Source organism: Dasypus novemcinctus, chromosome 31, assembly GCF_030445035.2.
Source record: "Dasypus novemcinctus isolate mDasNov1 chromosome 31, mDasNov1.1.hap2, whole genome shotgun sequence".
Lineage (NCBI taxonomy): Eukaryota > Metazoa > Chordata > Mammalia > Cingulata > Dasypodidae > Dasypus > Dasypus novemcinctus.
Window position 1 is genome coordinate 14,546,480 of NC_080703.1, and position 16,721 is coordinate 14,563,200.

Below are 16,721 nucleotides of genomic sequence, written 5' to 3' on the forward strand. Positions count from 1 at the left end.
GTGGCCCAAAGTGACAGTCAACCTCCATTTCCCAAGGAGCCACGTACAGAGATACTTGCAACAGTGTTCAGGGCCTGACTTGCTCAGCTGCCCTAATGCCCTGGGAGCCACCATTTCTCTCAAGAGATACAGTTCCCTCTATTTGATGGCATTAGTCCTCCCCAGGATGTGGGTCCACCCTCACTCTCACTCCTTGGGTCTCTACCCAATGGTGCAACCCACCCTGGCAAAATGAGCATTCAGACATTCCCCAGGAGTCCATCCCGCATCAGACCATCCCCTCCGAGCATCCTAAACAGGTAACACTCCTGATTATATTTTGATACGATTTTCTCAGTATTTTACTCTTAACCAACACCTGACTCTCTCCTATGTTCATATGTTGCCCCTCCCTCCTCACCATTTTTGGGCAATATTACCCATCCACCCATCCCTAGCCCCCCTCAAATCTGCAAAGCCCCACCCAAAGGCAACCCCTTGCCCCCATTTTATCTCTTCTTTGTGCTCATACTTACCATCAGCTCATCATAGATTTCACACCTGCAGACGTCGGCTCACATCCTTCCTCCATCCCCCGATTTCCTGTAAGCCTATCTTCCAGTCTCTAGCTCTTTGAGGCAGCTTGCTTATTTCATATCATTGAGGTCATGTAGTATTTGTCCTTCAATGCCTGGGTTGCTTCACTCAACATAAGGTTCTCAAGATTCATCCATGTTATCACGTGTGTTTGAAGTGTATTTGTTCTTACAGCTGTATAGTATTCCATTGTATGTATATACCTCATTTTATTGATCCACTCGTCTGTTGATGGGCATTTGGGTTGATTCCAACTTTTGGCGATAGTGAACAATACTGCTATGAACATTGGTGTGCATATATTGGTTTGTGTCCTTGTTTTCAGTTCTGCTGGGTATATACCCAGGAGTGGTTTTGCTGGGTCATATGGCAAATCTATGGTTAGTTTTTTGAGAAACCACCAAACTGTCATCCAGAAAGGCTGGATCCTTCTGCATTCCCACCAGCAGTGGATGAGTGTTCCCCTTTCTTCACATCCTCTCCAGCATTTGTAGTCTTCCGTTTTTTTCATAGCTGCCAATCTTATGGGAATAAGATGGTATCTCATTGTAATTTTGATTTGCATTTCCCTGATAGCTAGAGATTTGGAGCATTTTTTCATGTGCTTTTTAGCCATTTGTATTTCTTCTATGGAAAAGTTCTGTTTAAATCTTTTTCCCATTTCTTAACGGGTTGTTTATCTTTTTATTTTCAAGATATATGTGTTCTTTATATATGTAAGTTATAAGTCTCTTATCAGATATATGGTTACCAAATATTTTCTCCCATTGTGTGGGTTCCCTTTTTACTTTCTTGACAAACTCCTTTGAGGTGCAGAAGGCTTTAATTTTGAGGAAGTCCCATTTATCTATTAGTTCTTTTGCTGCTCGTACTTTTGGTGTGATATTCATGAAGCCATTTTCTATTACAAGGTCCTGTAGATGTTTCCCTACACTGCTCTCCAAGGTCTTTATGGTCTTGGCTCTTATATTTAGGTCTTTGATCCATCTTGAGTTGATCTTGTATAAGGTGTGAGATGGTAATCCTCTTTCATTCTTCTACATCTGGAGATCCAGTTCTCCAGACACCATTTGTTGAATAGGCCATTCTCTCCCAGTTGAGAGGGTTTGGTGGCTTTATCACATATTATATGGCTATATATATGAGGTTCTATATCATAACTTTCAATTCGATTCCATTGGTCTGTGTGTCTCTCCTTATGCCAATACCATGCTGTTTTCCCTACTGTTGCTTTGTAGTATGTTTTGAAGTTAGGTAGTGTGATTCCTCCAATTTCGTTTTTCATTTTCAATATGTCCTTGGCTATTTGGGCTTCTTTCCTTTCCAAATAAATTTCATAGTTAGTTTTTCTAGTTCCTTAAAGAAGGCTGTTTGGTGTTTATTGGGATTGCATTGAATATGTAGATCAGTTTTGGTAGAATACACATCTTAGTAATATTTAGTCTTCCTATCCATGAACAGGGAATATTCTTCCATTTATTTAGGTCTTCTTTGATTTCCTTGAACAGTCTTGTATAGTTCTCAGTGTATTAGTTTTTTACATCTTTAGTTAAATTTATTCCTAAATATTTTATTTTTTTACTTACTATTGTAAATGGTATTTGTTTCCTGATTTCCTCCTGATCTTGCTCATTATTGGTGTACAAAAATGCTACTGATTTTTGCACATTGAACTTATAACCTGCGATTTTACTAAACTCATTTATGAGTCCTGGAAGCTTTGTTGTAGATCTCTCAGGGTTTTCTATGTATAGGTTCATGTCATCTTCAAATAATGAAATTTTGACTTCTTCCTTTCCAATTTGAATACCTTTTATATCTGGTACTTGCCTCAGTGTTTCAGCAAGTTCTTCTTAGACAATGTTAAATAGAAGGGGAGACAATGGGCATCCTTGTCTTGTTCCTGACTTTAGAGAGAAGGAATTCAGGATTTCTCCATTGTAAACGATGTTGGCTGTGGGTTTTTCATATATACTCTTTATCATGTTCAAAAAATTTCCTTGTATTCCGATCTTTTGGAGGATTTTTATCAAGAAAGTGTGCTGTATTTTGTTAAATGGTTTTTCTGCATCTATAGTTATAATCATGTGTTTTTTTTCCTTCAATCTATTTATATGGTGTATTACATTGATTGATTTTCTTATGTTGAACCATCCTTGCATACCTGGAATGAATCTCACTTGGTCATGGTGTATAATTCATTTAATGTGTTGTTGAATACAATTAGCAAGTATTTTGTTAAGTATTTTTGCGTCTAGGTTCATTAGAGAAATTGGTCTGTCATTTTCTTTTCTTGTGGTGTATTTGTTTGGCTTTGGTACTAGGGTAATGTTGGCATCACAGAAGGAGTTCAGCAATGTTCCTTCTGTTTCAATTTTTTGGAATAGTTTCAGCAGGATTGGTGTTTGTTCTTTCTGGAATGTTTTGTAGAATTCACCTGTGAAGCCATCTTGCCCTGGGCTCTTCTTACTTGGGAGGTTTTTAATGACTGATTCTATCTCTTTACTAGTGATTGGTTTGTTGAGATCATCAATTTCTTCTTTTGTCAATATGGGCTGCTTATGTGTTTCTAGGAATTTGTCCATTTCCTCTGAATTCTCATTTTTGTTGGAATATAGTTTTTTCAAAGTATCCTCTTATGATAGTCTTTATTTCTTTCGGGTCAGTGGTAATATCGCCTTTCTCATTTCTTATTTTGTGTATTTGCATCTTTTTTCTTTTTTTGCTTTTAGTCTCTCTAAAGGTTTGTCAATTTTATTGATCTTCTCAAAAAAACAGCTCTTGTTCTTGTTGATCGTTTCAAGTACTTTCTTATTTTTTATTTTGTTTAGTTCTGCTCTTATCTTTGTTATTTCCTTCCTTCTTCTTCCTATTAGATTACTTTGTTGTTGTTTTTCTAATTCCTCCAAATGTGCAGTTAGTTCTTAAATTTTTGCTCTTTCTTCTTTTTGATATATGAATTTATGGCTATCAATTTCCCTCTCAGTACTGCTTTTGCTGCATCCCATAAATTTTTGTATGTTGTGTTATCATTATCATTTGTTTCAAGGTAGTCTTTGATTTCTTTTGAGATTTCCTCTTTGACCCACTGTTTTTCTAAGAGTGTGCTGTTTAATTTCCAAATCATGGTCTGAAATCTGGGCCTCTGACCCTTGCAAATTTCCAGCTTCACTCCACTGTGGTCAGAGATATTATTTTGTATGATTTTGATCTTTCTGAATTCATTAAGCCTTTCTTTGTGGCCTAGCATATGGTCTATCCTGGAGAATGATCCATGTGCATTTGAGAAAAATGTATATCCTGCTGTGTTTGGGTGTAATGATCTATATATGTCTATTAGATCCAGCTCCTCTAATATACTGTTCAAATGTTTTGTTTCTTTAGTGATTCTCTTTTGAGATGTTCTGTCCAGAGTTGATAGTGGTGTATTAAAATCCCCCACTATAATTGTAGATGCATCTATTCTTTCACTTAGTTTTCCAGCATTTGCCTCACGTATTTAGAGGCCCCCTTGTTAGGAGCATAAATATTTATGATTGTTTGATCTTCTTGACAGATTTTTCCTTTTACTAAAATGTAGTATCCTTCTTTGTCTCTCAACATTGTTTTGCATTTAAAGTCTATTTTGTCTAATATTAATATAGCTACTCCTGCAATTTTTTGATTATTGTTTGCTTGTAAGATTATTTTCCAACCATTCACTTTCAACCTCCATGAGTCTCTGGGTCTAAGATGTGTCTCTTGTAGACAGCATATACATGGGTCATATTTCCTTATCCAATGTCCCAGTCTGAATCTTTTGATAGGTGAGTTAAGTTCGTTGACATTCAGTGTTATCACTTTCAAGGAATTATTTGTGTTAGCCATATTTTGATTGGAGTTGTGTTTGTCATATTTTGTGTGCTTTTTTTCCCTTGTCTTTTTGTCTTTTTTGTTGCTCTTACACTCTCCTCGAACTCTGCCTGTCCTGTTTTTTCCTTTCTTCCTGCAGAATTCTCTTTAGAATTTCTTAAAGGGGAGGTTTCTTGTTGTTCTAGATATGTGCATGTTCACATCTTAGTATATACACATATATTTCCTTACACTCTCTGCAGAGAGGCCCTCAAGGCTGCAGTAACAATGAGCAGAGATAATGCCCAGACTTTAGGTTTTAAAACCATTCTCCAATAAATGCCTTCTTAGAGAAATTGCTCTTTCTAGGAAAGAAATATGCAAGAAGGATCTGGAATATTTTGTAGTACCATAAAGTAAATAGATGTAAAATAAACCCGTCAATGATAGGGTTATAGTAAAGAGCAATAGGATGCACTGCAAAGAGCTACCATGGCTAAAAAGTAGAACAAATTGAAAATCAACAACAAAAGTAGTATCGTATCACATCCCAAAGTTTGAAATAAATGTCAGGAGTCAATCCTGTCAGAATTGAGCCAACTTCCCTCGAGAGTCTGTAGGACTTGGGTGGTCTTTTCCATGTTTACTACCTTTTGTTTCCCAGCTCTGAAACCTTCAACTAAGGCCCTATGGAAAGTTTCTAAACAGTTGGGCCTGGTCATGTCATTGGGATCCCATTGGGTGTCCTTGTCTGGGAACTGAGTGTGGGCATATTGATCCCTATCCAGGCTTCCACCAGATGGGTGCTCTTTAAGCCAGGTGAAAGCTCCTTTTGTGACTCACATTCTCTCCTTGAAGTTGAGTAAGGTCATAAGGAGCTGCTTACAGTCAGTCAGCCCTGGTGGGTTTGCAGGTATGAATGATAGACTGGAAGAGGTCCATCATGACCTGAGGCTTCTCCAGGTATGTGGGGTGTGACATTTCCAGATAAAGAGATCAGTAGTAGTGAAGTGTCCTCCTTGTATATGGTCATCAGCATCATAATAAATTGGAGCGGAGGCTTCAGAGAGAGGTAGCTGCAGGGTGGCCCTTCTCCCTGCTCCACCTGTCCCTGGGGCTCCTTGTGGTCTGAGTTGCTATCTTTTAGGGACTCCTCCTGAGTGATGGCCAGCACTATGCTGCCAGTGGTCAAGATTGGTGGAGACAGCCATTGCAGAGGGGCAGAGGCTGCACTGTTTGGAGAACGCGGCTGTGGGAGTGGCTGTGGGAGTGGCTGGGCCATGTTGCTTGGAGAAATTGCCTGCAGAACCTGCTGTGGGAGCGGCTGCTGCAGCAGCTGCGCTGTGTCGCTTGGAGAAAGCAGCTGCGAAACCGGCTGTGGAAACAGCTGCAGGAGCAGCTGGCTCCTGTTTCTTGGAGAAAGTGGCCGTGGAACTGAACCGGCTGTGGAAAGGACTGTGGGAGTGGCTGTAGGAACAGCTGGGCTGTGTTGCTTGGAGAAAGCAGCTGCAGAATCGGCTGTGGGAATGGCTGTGGAAGCGGCTGCAGGAACGGCTGCGAGGTAGCGCTGCTCAGGGAGGACGGTGGGTGTGGGGGCAGTGAGGTCACGCTGTTCAGGAAGGATGGCAGTGGAGACAGCTGTCAGGGTAGCGAGGTCATACTGCTCAAGGAGGACGGCAGTGGAGATGGCAGTCGGGGCAGCGAGGTTGCATTGCTTGGGAAAATTGGCTCATCCCCACTCCTCGGCACCGGCACTGTAGGAACAATCTCATAAGTTGGTGGCCCCTCTAGAATGGGTGGGTTGTCACTAGATTTGGGGCTTACTTTCTCTGGACCCTTTGCAAGGCACCTGTTTGGCCTGGTTCCTGAGACAGCACCTGTGGGCTTTTGTATCAGGCAAATCCTGGCTTCCTTACTCACCCTTAACTAGGGCGGACTTTGACTTGCAGTGTCCTGCCAGGCATCAATGTAGGGGAACTGGCCAGGGCACTCTGGTTTTCTCGTTAACATCTCATGGACTTTACAGATGATCCGGGGTCAAAGGTGCCCTCCTGGGGCCAGCCCATGCCAAAAGCCAGCCATTGTAGTTCACAAAGCATTCTAACATTTCCTGGTTAGAACTTTATGCCACATCTTCGTGGAAAACTCAGGGAAAGTTTTTCTGCATATAACGTAATGGGGTCCTACTTTCTGTGCTTCCCATGTTTCCTCTGTGTGTTGACACTGCACAACAATCACTCAGCCTTTGTTTCAACCATCCCCAGCTGTGTCCATTGTGGGAACACAAGGCGCCTCTTAGCCTAAGCAAGTCAGTATAAGCTCGGGACTCGAAAGAGGGTTGTTTTTCAGGGAAGTGCCCCAGACTGCCCTGGACCAGAGCGGTTACCACAGAACTGTGGATCTTTTCATGTGCTTTTTGGCCATTTGTATTTCTTCCTTAGAGATATATACAAAGATACTGAAAACTCAACCATATATATTCTCCTGTTTCTATCATTGATGGAGAATTAAAAATGAAACATAACACATAAATCTATTTTCCTGGATAATCATAAGCATGTCTAACTTAGTACAGCTCATGATTAAATGTCTCATTGTGTGTTTGCAGCAGGCTATGTTCTGAATGTCACAGTTGCTTTCAGTGGGGAGAAAAATGAAGAAATAGCTAAGTGATCCTAATAGTACCTTTTAAAAAAATACATAGGTAGGAAAAAATATATGAAAAAAAGTTCTACATAATAGCCATGAGAGAAATGCAAATTAGAACCTCATGAGATACCACTACCACTAGTTTGAAAAAAATGAGAATATCAAATAGTGGCATGAATGCAGAACAACAGGAACTCATATGTTTTACTCATATGAATACCAAACAAAACAAAACTGCCACTTTGGAATATAATATCAGTTTCTTCTAAAGTAAATCATACACTTAACAAATATTACTTTAGTCCCACTTGTAAATATTTACTCAAGAGAATGGAAAATATTTCCACATACAATCTTGTACACAAATCTTTAAGCAGCTGTTTTCTTGGTCACAAGAACTCAAAAAAATAAAAATAAAAATGATCATGAACAGGGTGAAAAATAGAGGAATGAGGAGAAAGGGCAGCCTGGTAAGTGTAACTGGGGGTGTGAGTGGCCCCTCTCATCCCAGAAAAAAAAAGAGACAGAGGTAATTGACTCCTAACACTAAAGACTCTGAGGCCCTCCTCTATTTACATACAAAATGAGAGAGACAGTTATCTGCAGAGCTGGCTGATAGACAAGGCAGATTCCCACCAACAATTCATAAGGCCACGTTTTTACATAAAAAGATGGAGATGATGCTATGGACAGAACTTTTCTTTGAGCTTTGTGTTAGAAGATACCCTGAGTATATCTCCAGCCTTGAGGAGGCCCCTTTGACACAGTCATGGAACATTTTTTGTGAGGAAATCCCTCTGCCCATGTTACCAGGCAGCCTGGATCAACCAAGGCTCCTACTGCCAGCAAGCCTTGGGCCAGGTGAGCTATCAGCAGGAGGGAGGGTCACACATCAGTCACAGATCAAACCCAGGCACCCACTCTACATGGGTCCACACACCCCTTTACAGAAGTGTCCCTGCCTCCTCCTCCTGTATAAAAAGCCCAGTCCCCTGCCCCTTGAGGAACTGTGAATATTGCAACAATTCTTATCCGAGAGCAGTGACTAGTAGTCACTTCTATTGGTATTACTTCCCGTAGTATTGTTATTGATGTCTTAACACCTTGCCTGGAATAAACAGAATCCCTGACAATTGCATACATAAGATCACAGATGGTTCCCATTTGCCCTTCCCCAAGATCTGGGGATCAGCGTTCTCTGTGTTCTCAGGTCAAGGGTGGCATCAGCTCCATATAGTGGCCACTGGCTGGCCATCCTATGGTCTTCCCCTACCAACCTCCTTCCACAGGCCTCCCCAGGATTTTCACAGCCAAAACCAGATCCCAAAGCACAGATATATGAAGGGCAATCCCAGGATAAAGGTCTCATCCCCAAATGGGTCACCACTATGGGGACTTTGCCTAAAACACTTGTTGAATTTCAGCTTAAGAATTAACTTACCTTTAGAGACCAGTCCTCACACTGTTATTCCACAGGAAGCTTCTGAGCTTAGATGGAAGGATGTCAACGGTCACAGGAATTTAGTGCAGGTTCCCAAAAGTGGCATTAATGAAGTTCTTTTAGTTATCTGAGAATAATTTCCTATACATGGCTTCAGGCTTGGTTGATCGTTTAAGATGCAACTCTAAGGAAGCAGCTGTGGCTCAAGCAATTGAGCTCCCATTTACCATATGTAGGACTCAGGTTCAGTTCCTGGAACCTCCTGTTAAAAAATAAAGGCATCCCAGACCTGTGCAGTGAGGTGCAGCCCCTGACCCCACATGCAAAATGAAGCACCAAAAAGAGGATGGTGCAACCAGATAGAAAAAAAAGATACAATCCCTTACCTTTGCTCCCAAACCCAAAGCAGATTTCAATCACTTCTTTCAAATGCAGACATTCTGAAAGCTAGAAACATCAGTGTAAATGGAGTATGGGATACAGCCACAGGCTTCTTTCAACTACTCCCCCCCCCCCACCCAGGTCGCAGGTTGAAAATTAGAGGGCCTCTGGGAAACCCCCAGTCTGGGGCAAATCCCATTCCTCACTTTTCCTACCCCTATTAGAGAATCACTGGCATGGAGGCAGACATTTAGCTTCTACCCAGATGAACTTTCTAGATCTCTGTGGACATTTCCTAAAAGGACACAGCAGAGAGTTGATGGGCATAAGAGAGGGAGGGCTCTGAGAGGGTGGGGATTCCATGGAGGGAGCCAAGCACCTGGGGGGAGGAGGGTGATGTGAAGTGGTGCCCCAGTGTAACATCACATATGTGTGATCAAGATGTCCCCAGTGCTACAATCGGAGCCTGGGTGTGACAGCTGGAGCTGGGATAAAATATGGAGAGAAGAGTCTGGGTGAAGGGAGGATGCTCTCTGGCACCTGTTCCTCCTTCTTGACTCCCCATGACATGTTTCCCACTTGGGACATACTCCTGTCCAAATCTGGGTCCAGGATCCAGGTATCTGCTCCCCTTCCACAGCTTCCCTCTCTACCCTTGGGGCAGCTAAAGAAAAAGCAGTGGAACACCAGGTGAAGCCCCTTTTTGGGTCGGAAAGGAAATTCCACAATTCACATGCTCAGGGAACACAGGAAGCACATTAAAAGGATGTGCATCTGTGGGGAATTTAAATGGAGGATTTTGTCGTTGACCCAGAAGACATAACCACCAGATGGCAGTGACAATCTGTTCATTGGACATGGTGTTGACTGTTTTGTAGGATGGACCCCTACAGAAAAGCTTCCAAAGGCCACTGGTGGGAAGGAGTCCGCTGAGGGGGAAGCAGGGCAAGGAATGCCAAGGCAGCTTGGGACCATATAAACATCCCTGCTTACCTACAAATTGAGAGCCTATGTTGAGCTAGTTTCCTGGGGTATGCAAAGCCAGTTAATGCTAAATGGCTAAAAAATGTTTATTGGGCTAATTTTAAGACAATTGCAAGTGTAATTATTTGAGTTTTGCTGTGCCTCAAAGATCTCAAAATAAATTTATTTCTTCACAGGTATTTTCTCAAGAGGATTTTCTGCAAAAGTGACAGCTAGGCAAGCCAGTCATGAGAGTTTTAATGCTACTATATCTGAAATGACTCATCAGCATTCCCAACACTGCTAAGCCCCTCCCACAAATGATTTGTCCCTGACCCTGTGCTGAGGGCTTTCAATGTGGAGGGATTCCTAGGGAAGCCTCCTCCTAGGGATGCATCCCCAAGGGCTGCTGCACAGGATCACAATCATCATAAAGTTAAACACACCATTTGGAAGGTCTTTCATTTCTTGGTAGTGTAAGGGTAAGGCCACATTGGGAAAATAGGAATAGAACTACATTAGGAAATGGGAATTGCATGTGCCTTCAGATAAATAAATAACTTAGGCTGTCTCCAAGGAGAGTGTCAGTAAATAACTTAGGGCTGTCCCCAAGAAAAGGGCCAAAAAATAACATGGGACTGATCACAAGAAAGGGCTTTTAAAAAAGAAAAAAATAGATACACTATCTTCAGCTAACCACAGTGTTCTGCTTCTGTGCCTGCTTGCTTACTAGTAACTCTCCCCCCATCCTCAAAGGCTATAAAAACACCTCTTCCCTTAACTCAGGGCTGCTGTCTCCTCCGCATAGGATGAGACAGTCACTGCACAGCTAATGAAGCTCTCAATTGGAACTTTATTCAAAGTCTGAGTCTGGTTAATATCACTAATCCATAACAGTAGATAGATGTTTGTTTATTAAGAGACAATTCTAGGCCAAGTAATGCCATTTATAATGGCTTCCTGATCCTTTTTTTAATGTCAACTGACTTTCTTTAAGTAAACTCCCATGGGGACTCCTAAATCAAGGCAAAGTCCCACCTGGGTCTCTTATGACCACTTTCTGTCCTGGTCTACAGACCACAACCCTGTTTCCTACTTCACGCAGTTGCCTAAATAAGACTGACTATAGGCCCTGGGGCCAGTGAGGCCAAACTAACTGTGGCTATATTTACCTACAGACACATTCACACCAATATTAATTTTTACCTATTTATATTTGTCTATGCATATTAACTTAAAAGTACACAATATACCCTCTCTATCACTCTGTTTACAGGTGCTTTAACACAATTGTACATGATTTTTTTTTGTATGGAAACATGACAATTTAAAACAACTCCTTTCCCCCTCCCTGTCCTTTTTATATATTCCCTAACCCTCCCATTCCTCCATAAGCTCAGGACAAATGCTGTTTTTGGTCAGCAGAATCCTGCTCATTCTCTGCCTTTCCCCACCAGCCATCCCCTGAGTGGTCACCTTCTCTGAGTCCTGTTCCTCATGGGCCCGAGACCCACAGATACACAGCCCCCCTTTCACAGCTCTGATCCTGTGGGCAGAAGATGCAGATTAATGCCACGTGGTGGTCCAGGGTCATGGCGGGCCTAGGCATCCCTGTTAGTCCTGATGATGATTTCAAAGTAGAAATCTTAACTACTTACAGATGCTTTTAGTTCTTGGAATGTATTTTATTTAAAGGATTTCTATGAACAGGAGAGCCAGTTAGGAGAGTTTGGTATATAAATGAAATAACAAACTGGTGTTATATTATTTATGGAAAAATAAAACAATAGAGGAATTTCTGTGACTGGATCTGCCAGATAAGGGGCTTTGAATTTTTGTGATGTGGTGGGTTTTTTTGAGGTCCCAGGGCCAGAGATTGAACCTGGGACATTTTAAGTGAGAAATCATCACTTATCCCCTGAGGTTTTTTTTTCATTTGTTTCCTTGGTGTTTCTTTTTTGTTGTATTTTTCAGAAGGCACCAGGAACCAAACCCAGGATCTCCCATGTCAGAGACAGGCACTCAATACATGAGCCACAGTCACTCTCCTGAACTGTTTTTACTTAACAATAACTCCCTGATTCTTTTAATTGTTCATAGTAATTGGGAGAATAATAAAAGAACAATAAATCCCTTACTCTGTTAATGTCTTATTTATGCCCAGTCATTTTAGGATTTCAGTTAGGGGTCAAGAGTCAAAACAGCTTTGAAATAATTTTTAAACAAAAAAATATCTGTGATTAAAATATTAGTTTCCTTTTCATAATAACCATTCCCAAAGATGATCATGAATTTAATTCTAGACATAGTTTGCTTATGCTGGCTTACTCAAGGATAAATAAGGTAAAAGATAGTGAATCAACAAAAGCTCCCTCAGGCTCTATTCCAATTCTACAACTGACATATGAGTCCTAGGCCCTCATTTAGGGATGGGGACACTGAGGCCATGTGAAGGAAAGGGACAGACCAAGACCCATAAACGTGAAGAGGCAAGGAAGAACCAGGGTCAGCACTGGGCTCTCTTTCACATTCAGGACCCCTATTCGAGCTGACCTTTGGTGTTTTGTCTGTGGGGAATGGGGTGGGTTCCCTCTCTCTGAAGCTATGTGTGATAGTCTGAAGATGTTGCCTGCAGACCAAGGTGGGGTGCAGAGAGGAATGGGGTGACCCTGAATTTCTGAGGTCCAGACCTCAACATGTGTTCTTTACCCTTAAACATGCCTACTGCTTACTGTGGTCTCATCAGCCCTGGCCCCACTGCTCAATGTCTGGTGGCCTTGGTCAGACCCAAGGGAGGAGAAGCAGATTTCCTGTTTGCTATGCAACCAGAAAATGACTCAAATTCAGAGGGCAAGTGCTAGGGGTCTTGAATGAGAAGAGCCACTTCTCTTCTGGGCTGAGGGTTCTGGCTCCAGACAAAAATGAGGGAATCCCAGTAGAAAGCTGTGCCCTACAGAGTTAGTTGGTATGTGGGGGGAAAGGTAGATATCATTCCCAGGTTTGTGCTTTTAAAATAGTTGAATAAACTGAGAAAATTGATTCACTTGTGAAAAGTACTTGAAATCATTATGTAAACTGTGATATGATAAAATTCTTTAAGCAACTGCAATTCATTCACCAACAAGATAACAAATCCTATCAAATAGCAGTGACATGTCCTTCACCCTGTCTAACTGCTGGGTTTGGCATTCCTGCACAAAGGTCCTTTCACACAGACCCATCCCTTCCTTCACCAGCACTCTTCCCAACTTCTCTTCCTTCCTATATTAACTTCTTTTCTTCTGAAATTAACAAAGACTTTGTATAAAAAATTCAATCAAAAAAAAATGGAGAGAGGCAAGATGGTGACAGACTAAGTACACCTACATCATCTCTCCTAAGTAAAACAACTGAGTTCAGCAAAATCCTTCCTGACTGAGATGTTTTGGGAACCCAAAAAGCAGGAGGCTTAAGGGCATCCATCTGCAGAGAGCATAACAAAAAGCTGATTGTGCAAGGTCAAAGGATGAGTTTCTGATGCTTCAGGCAGGAACTATTGGACAGCTGAGCCCCTCCCTCAGGGCAGGAGCCACAGCATTCCCTGACCCTTGCCAGTCAGTCATCTAAAAGAGACAAATTCTGAGAGTGGGAGGGTTCTGGTGAAAGGTGGAGAGGGATCCCCTGAGTGTGGGTTCTATGGTCTGGACCCCCCTTTTTTTAGCTTTCAGAAGCATACCAGCTGGCCTCTGGAGAAACCAGGAAGATGGGAGAGGTAAATCTGCTGAGGCCATCTGATTTACCTAGCCTCCCTGGGATAGGGAAAATTGGTCTGGGAGAAGGTGGAGCCAGGCAATTAACTAGTCCTGTGCAACTCCTCTAAGGGAGGGGGACAGTAGGAAGTGCTTAATAAGCTTCCAAGAGCATATTTAGGGTTCCCAGCAAGGTGTGGGTGCTCTCTTTCAAAGAGACTGAGAGTCATTTCGATGCTGTCAGCTTGTTTCTTGATTGGTGTGATTCCACTTTCTTGATTTTCTCATTTCTGTGTGTACTTATTTTGGCAATCAATGCTGTCTCATTTCCCTCCTGCATCTTTCTAACTTCCACCTTCTGTTGCTGTCCTTACATTCCAATTACCTTTGTTTAGTCCCCAATTTTCCTGACTTTTTAATTCTAACCGTTCTGTTTTCTATCCTTTATTACCTTTCTATTTTTATCCTTTCTTTTCTGTTTCCCTCTCTCTTCATCACACTGACCTGTTAATTCACACTATATTCTTTTTGATATTCAGTTTCCCATTTCCTTGTAGGTGCACCACTTTTTTATTCCTGTTTTTCTACACAGTTACATTAGTTTAATATTCAATCTCTTAGGTCTTATATGATTCTTCTGCTAACATTTACTATCAATATTACTATTAAATCTTTTTTTTAACTTCTTTTGCTTCCCCTGGATGTAAACTTTTTCATTCAAGGGAACTTAGACAACAACAAGGAAATAGAATAAGAAGAACAAAGTGTAAAATAGAAAACTTAATACACCCACAAAAACAGCAACTAAATAAAACCTGAGACTACATGGAAGACATAACCAACTGAAGAAACCCATCAAGATAAAATGATGAGCAGAGAGACACAAAAAATTACAAAACATACCAATAATCAGGAAGACATGGCCAAACCAATGAAAAAAACTTAAAACCAGAAAGAGAAGCAGAACTTTGAACAACTAAACAAAGATGTCCAAACTAATATCATGGCTCATTATAATGAAGTGAAAGAAGAGATTAAGGATATTAAGAAAACACTTGCAGAGCCTACTAAAGAAATTGTAAACATATGGAAAAAGATAACAGAATTGTTGGTAATGAATGGCACAATTCAAGAAATAAAAAAATAAATAAATAAATAAAAGCACTCTAAGCAAATAACACCAGAATTGAATAGGCAGAGGAAAGAATTATTGAGGTGGAAAACATTAAATCTGAAATCAAAGAAAGAGTAGAATTATTAGACAAGAATTTAGAAGAAATCCAATAGAGACTTAGGGATCTGAATGACAACACAAAATGCACAAATATCCCAGAAGGAGAAGATAAGGGAAAGGGGACAGAAGGTTTTTTGGAGGAAATAATGGCTGAAAAATTCCCAAACTTACTGAGGGAGATCTATGGTACATGCCCAGGAATCACAGCGCAACCCAAACAGTATAAATCCCAAAGACCTAATACAAAACATATCTGCGAAATTATCTGATGCTCAAGACAAAGAGAAAATATTGAAAGCAGCAAGAGAAAAGAGAACCATCGAACACAAGGGAGGCTCAATAAGATTAAGTGCTGATTTCTCATCTGAAACCATGGATGCAAGAAGACAGTAGTATGACATAGTCAACATACTAAAAGAAAAAATTTTCCAGCCAAGAATACTCTATTGAGTAGAACTGGCATTCAAAATTGATGGAGAGCTCAAAATATTCACAGATAAACAGAAACTAACAGAGTATGCCAATAATGAATGTGCTCTTCAAGAAATACTAAGGGGAATTCTGTAGCTTGAAAGAAAAAAACTGAAGTCGGATTTGGAGGACAGTTTAAGACGAACATAAAAGACAGAAAAGAAATAAAAACAACATATGACACACACAACTTCAAAGAAAATATGGCTAATGTAAGTAATTTCTTGTGAGTAATAACACTGAATGTTAATGGATTAAACTCACCTGTCAAGAGACACAGATTGGCAGAATGGATAAGGAAATGTGACCCATCTATATGCTGTCTATATGAAATTCACCATAGACCCAGTGATTCAAGAAGGTTGAAAGTGAATAGCTGAAAAATAATATTACAAGCAACTAATAACCAAAAAAGGCAAAAGTAACTATACTAATATCAGACAAAACAGACTTTAAAAACAAAACTATTGTGAGAGACAAAAATGGGCACTACATATTAGTAAAAGTGTTAATCTATCAAGAAAGAACAATCATAAATATTTATGCACCTAATCAGAGTGCCTCAAAATACATGAGGCAAACACTGGATAAACTAAATGGAGGAATAGATGACTCCACAATCATTGTGGGAGACTTTAATATACCATTATCATCACTAGACAGAACATCTTGACAGAGAATCAATAAAGAAACAAAGATTTGAATAATTTATTAGAGGATCTGAACCTAATAGACATATGCAGAACACTACAACAAAATACAGCATAAATACATTCTTCTCAAGTGCATATGGATCATTCTCCCAGATAGAACACAGGCTAGGCCACAGAGAAAGTCTCAATGAATTCAGAAAGATTGGAATCATACAAAATAATTTCTGTGACCACAGTGGGATGAAACTGAAAGTCTGCAAGGGCTGGAGAACCAGATTAGGCACAAGGATATGGAAGTCAAGCAACACACTCTTAGACAAACAGTGGGCCCAGGAGGAAATCTCAAAAGAAATCAGCAACTACTTTGAAATAAGTGAAAATGATAACACAACATATTAAAACTTATGGGATGCAGCAAAAGCTGTACTGAGAGGGAAATTCTTAGCCATAAATTCATATATCATAAGAGAAAAAATAGCTAAAATCAAACAAATAACTGCACATTTAGAGGAATTGTTGAAAGAATAAATAACCCCAAAGGAAGAAGAAAGAAAGAAATAACAAAGATCAGAGCAGAACTAAATGAAAAAGAAAATAAGAAAGCACTAGATAAAATAAACAAAACAAAGAGTTAGTTCTTTGAAGAAAACAATAAAATTGACAAACCCTTAGCTTTTTCTTGTGTTTTTTTTTAACACAGAAAAAAGACCAAAGATGTGAATAGACAAAATAAGAAATGAGAAAGGGGATATTACCACTGAACCTACATAAATAAAAAGAATCATAGGAGAATA